Source organism: Pteronotus mesoamericanus, unplaced genomic scaffold, assembly GCF_021234165.1.
Source record: "Pteronotus mesoamericanus isolate MK-2021 breed Mesoamerican mustached bat unplaced genomic scaffold, CSHL_Meso_final scaffold_232, whole genome shotgun sequence".
Classification (NCBI taxonomy): domain Eukaryota; kingdom Metazoa; phylum Chordata; class Mammalia; order Chiroptera; family Mormoopidae; genus Pteronotus; species Pteronotus mesoamericanus.
Window position 1 is genome coordinate 20,647,827 of NW_026555311.1, and position 6,000 is coordinate 20,653,826.

Consider the following 6,000-nt stretch of genomic DNA (forward strand, 5'->3'; position numbering starts at 1 on the left):
AAGTAAATAGAAAATTATAGGAATTATATAAATATCAGTGGTTAAAGGGACTGATAAAAGCACAGAGTAAATATAGTAGAGAAACTATTGTGTACGATATTGCAGTGGTGAATATATAACATTATGCTTTTGTGAAAACCCATGGAACTTGAGAGCATAACCATGAACCTAAATGCATACAAATTTTTAAAATATTTAGGAGATTTATGGAATGTGGACTATTACAAAATAATTTAGCTATATTATAAATGTACGCAACAACCTCACTCAAAGGAGAATGGAGGAGGAAATGTGCTGCCGTAAGTAATTTTAGAGATGAGTGATCTGTAGGGAGGAAAGGCAAAAGAAGTTGTGCATAAGCACTGTAATCTTATTGATAACAGTGTTCCCACAGGGGTGTGAGTTAACAATTCCCATATCACTCTATATGTGTATATTGTAATTTAATAATTAAGCAAATGGAATGACAGTGTGGGAGACAGATTTCTCACTGTTGAGGTAGGACAGTGATTTTCAACCTTTTTCATCTCATGGCACACATTAATTATTAAAATTCTGTGGCATACCAAAAATATATTTTTTGCTTATCTGTCAAAAAAAATAGGTGTAATTTTGATCATTCACACCAGATGGCTATTGTTGTGCTGGCTCTTGTCATTTTTTTATTTGATAATCTAAGGGAAAAAAGGTCAGTGCCCCCGAATAAACAGTCATGTATTGAATGTTTTAAAAATTCTTGTGGCACAACAGTTGAAAATCACTGATGTAGGAGATAACAAACAAACAATGAGAAGAGGCTAGTATGAGAGAAATGCTAGCTTAACAGAACCACAGGCGCGCATGCATGCGCGCGCGTGTGTATCTTACTATACATACCTACATTTCTTTTTTCTGTCAGCTGAAATTGCCTATAAACAATGTCATACTTGTAGCACACCTAATACTCAAACTGTGCTTTCTAAAACCCTTCTTCAATTAAAAAAGAAAACAAGACTACTTGGAGATATAGATGTTCTGTTACTGAGACATAAATTATGAAGATATGACTGATGTAATTTATAATCCCAGAAGTTAAGGGAGTTCTAGTTTTCCCACCAAAATATGGCAATAATGGTTGGTATGACAATGAGATACATGAGCCGACTCCAAGAGCTTCCAATTGTCAATACCAGAAAAAATCAGGCAAGTATTATTGCATTATAAACCTAAGTATAAAAGAAATACCAGTGAGTTTATATTGATGAAAATAAATTAAATAGGAAGGAGAGCAAATCTTTCATGAAGAATATTTCCAAATAATTTACACTGATAATATACACTAAAGTTGGTGGTAGGTAACTCTCCCCTCAAGTATGAACTTTACCCAATGCCTTCCTCCAAAGAGCACAATATATTAAAAGGAGAAACATCAGTACTTTTACATTAGAGAAACTCAAAAACTACATCACCAAGGTGATCAAGGTTAGTAAGAACCATACATCTGATATGCTATAATGAAAATAGCATTTTATCTATGTGGTTGTCCTCTGAAGACATATCTTAGTTCAGGGACATTCTACAAAATATAGTATCAATATTTCTGAAAATTTACAAGGTCATCAAAATCAAGGGAAGTCTAAAAAAACTGACACAGTCAAAAGAAGCTTCAGGAGACATTACTACTAAATATAAAGTAGAATTCTGAAATTAAAAAAACAAACAAACACAAACCTTAGGAGGTGAAAGATGGCAGCCAAACAGGTGGAAGCTGAGTCCACTGGCTTGTGCCTCTAGTGTGGATTTTCAACCGATCATCTGACAAGACCTAACAATCAATGGAATTTTAGCTGATATGAATTTTTGAAGCCAGAGAGTGCAGAAGAGACTTTGCACCATTTGGTAAGACATTTTACATTTGAAGGGGAAACACCTTGTGTGAGGTACCTGAAGCAAAGGAGAGAGCAGAGGAGAGAAAGTGCAGGTTGGTAGCTGCTGCCCTTCCCAGAGGGGGTGGGCAGTTCTGCACGGGTAACCCCCATTCTTAATCATGAGAGACTAAGGAAAATACCCTAATCTCAATCCTAATCTGGGAGGCCTGAGCTGCATGCACTCAATAAGTAGCATGTCCATGGCTGCAGCACCAACTGGGAGAGTCCAGGAGAGAAATTGGCTCCTAAGGCCGTTGGAGGCACTAGAAGGCTGTGGTCAGCCCTGACCAGGAAAGACTTTTTGCCTTTTGGGGAAGTGGCGTTCACGGAGATGTGGGCAATGGCTTGGAGCTGCAGTGTGGGTGCTGTATAGGGACCTTTTTTAAAGAGAGCAGTTGAGGTGTGGCTGAGCAGGGAACTCATGAGCATGAGAGATGACCTGCCAGCAAAGAGGCCAGATACAAAGCGCAGTTTGTGTCCACTGAACCCAGCTGGCCAGGAAGAGTAGAAGGCTGCACGGCGAAGGGATTGTGGGGACTCACCTAGCATGGCGGGGTGGGCCTGAGCATTTGGGTCTGAGCCTCCTGTGAGAGCAGCGGGCCAGGAACTCGGCAAGCTAAAGCTGAGCACTTGAGGTTCCTTGCAGTCATGCACTTCCACCCAAACCATGGAATACAAACCTCTGGGATGGGTGCTCCCATCCCTGCCTGCAGAATTGCAATCTCCATAGCACAGTGAGCCCAGGCTCAAGTACCCCCTGCCAGTTGTATAGCTTCAGGGTAAAGAAACAGAATCTCCAAAGGGGCCCTTTATAAACTTTCATCAGACGCTATGCTGGCTCCTTGTTGGGTCCTATTAAACTGAAAACAGCAGGGCAGAAATATTAAAAATTAGTGCAGCAAGAAGTATTTAGGGCCTGGCCCAGCCTCAGCTCTTACACAGAGCTGCCATCAGTGCCAAGAAGGAAAGAGCTGACCCTTTACACAGATTGGTCCCATACATGAAATATACAGCTAATTCACCAGAAACTATACATTAGCAGAAATCATCTGGGACAGACCAAGACATGTGGCCCAAATATGAACACACCCACCATCTTCCCTGAAGGCTGAACAGCACCTCCCGGGGCGGGGTGGGGGGTGGGATCCCTGGAGGGATCTCTGATTGTCTCCTCTGCAGGCAGGTGTAGGTAGTAAATGCAGACTCATGGGCCTTGTGCTGATAAAAGTTAGCAGGGCAGAACTTTTAGCGGGGACCAGCCATGCCTGAAGGAGAGAGCCACAGATGGTAGATTGCTTGTAACCTCTAACATGTTGCCTAAAGATAGACTGGGACACCAGATGACATCAGAGGCGTATCCTGAAAGAGAAGACAGTAGGCCAACAAACATTAGGTTCTGCTGAGATCAATTACGCTTTGTCCTTTTTCATTATTTGTGCTATTTTTTTCCTCCCACATGGCTTTTTATCATTGTTTCTATGTCTTCAGTTTTGTTCCTATTATTTCACTATTTTTTTATTTTACTTTACTTATATATTTTTTTATTTTATTATTATTTTTTATTTTTACTTTAAGTTTAATTCCAATATCATGTTTTACTCTTCCCTTCTCTTACTACATTTTCCTTTCATCCTTCTCTTTCTTATTTTTGTTTTAAATTTTATTTTCCCTTTTTTATGCCTTGTTTCTATCCTCGCTCTATTTCTCCTCCTTCCATTCTCTCAAACCCATCTTTCTTTCCATTAGCCATCTCACATTCTTTTTCCCTTTCTTATAATATCTTCATTATTATTCCACTTTTATTAATTTTTGCTTAATTATAATTGACATTGGAGTTGTTGCATTTCTTCAAATTTGCTCTTAGGTGTTCGCTTTTTTTTTTATTTTTAATTTTTAAATCCCATATTTCACTGCTCCCCTGCCCTACTCCATTTCTCCTTCCTTCTTACCTGTCTTACTTTAGTTTTACATTTTATTTTCTCCCTTTCTTACCCTGATTTCTAACCATTACACTTATTATTTCTCCTTCTATCTTATCAAAATTAGTTTTCTTCCTTTAGATATCTGACACATTTTTTCTCTTCTCTTTTTTCTCTTTCTTATAATAATATTATTCTCTTTCCACCTTTACCAATCTTTGCTTCTTTGTCATGGATATAACTTAGGTGATTGTTTTACTGCAGTTTGGTTCCTATATTTTCAGAATTTTTTTTCTTCAAACCTCATTGTACTATTCCCTTGTCTTACCCAGTTTGCACTATTCCCTCCCTATTTTATTTACATGGTAAATTTTATTTTCTCCTTTTTCTTTGCCTTGTTTCTATTCCTTACTCTTATTATTTGTCCTCCCCCTACCCTCTCAAATTCATTTTTCTTCCCATAGTCACCTCATATTCTTTTTTATATTTATATAATATTTTTATTCTCATTCCACCTTTAAATCTTAGCTCATTTGTTGTTGATATTGCAGTAGAGGTTGGTGGGTATTTTTACTGGTGCAGTTTTGTTTGCTGGGTTCTTTTGTTTTGTTCTGGCAACACTGTGCAAAAGCATACAAGATGTGGTGGCAGTCGTGACTCTCAGTCAGCCAGCCAGTGTGGAGAACCTACCACAGAAGGAGCCAAAGACAACCCAAACCCAATTACAATCAGAGCCCACAAAACCTGCATAAAGAGCATCCTTAGACTATTGACTTCAGGAGTTCAGGAAGAATGCACCACTGAGTCCCATTGGACTCCTGGTACAGAAAGTCACCCCACAAAGATAGGTAGTCAAAGCAGATCAATCTAATATGCAGGAATAAACAAAAAGAGCCACCTAAACTGGAGTGACAAAGAAACAACCTCCAATCAAAAGGAAAGGAGGAATCTCTTTAAAGAGTGCTAAATGAAATTAAGGCAAGCAGTTTATTAGACATAGAGTTCAAAGTAATGGTTATAAGGCTACTAAAGGAACTCAGCGAGAACTATAAGGAACTTAGTGGGAACTACATCAGCTTCAAAAAGGACATAGAAACTATGAATAAGTACCATGAAGAAAAAGAATAAAATATCTGAAATGAAGAACACACTAGAATGAATTAAAAACAAGCTAGATGAAGCAGAGGATCAAATCAGTGAGTTGGAAGACAAGATAGAACAAAACATGCAGTAAGTGCAACAAAATGAAAAAAGACACAAAAAGAATGAAGATAGTTTTAGAGAGTTGCAGGACAACATGCAATGTAACAAAATTTGCATCATAAAAATTCCAGAAGGAGAGGAAAAGGAACAAGGGATAGAAAACCTTTTTTCCTCACCCTAACTTGGTGAGGAAAAAAGTCATGAAAGTTTAGGAAGCTTAGAGCACCCCAATCAAGATAAACCAAAAGAAGCCTGCTTCAAGACACATCATAATTAAAATGGCAAAATTTAAAGACAGAGGGAGAATCTTAAAAGCAGCAAGGGAGAAATAGCTAGTGACATATAGGGGAGCTGCAATATGTCAATCAGCTGATTTCTTAACAGAAAAAGTATAAGTCAGAAAGGAATGGTGTGAAATATTCCAAGTAATGAAAAGCAAAGACCTGCAACCAAGACTGTTCTACCCAGCAAGGCTCTTTTTAAAAATAGAATGAAAAATAAGAAACTTCCCAGACCAAAAAAAAAAAAAAAAAAAAAGAAAAGTCTAAAGAACTACATCTCCACCAAACCAGCATTGCAGCATTGCAAGAGATGCTAAAGGGAGCATTTTAAGACTATGAAGAAAAAGAGAGAGAGGAACACAGGCACAAAGGGGAAAAATGGCAAATGAATAAATACCTATTAATAATAACCTTAAAAATAAAGAGATTAAATGCTTCAATCGAAAGACATATGATAGCTGAATGGGTAAGACAATATTACCTGCAGATATGCAGTCTCAAAACGACCTACAGAGGCAGAAAGTGAAGAGATGGAAACAAATATTCCCAGTAAATGGGCATAAAAAAAAGCTGGGATAGCAGTACTTACATCAGACAAAAGATTTCAAAACAAAATCCATAACAAGAGACAAAGAAGGTCATTAATAATACTTAGGGAAGTTGTCTAACAAGAGGATATAACCCTTGTGC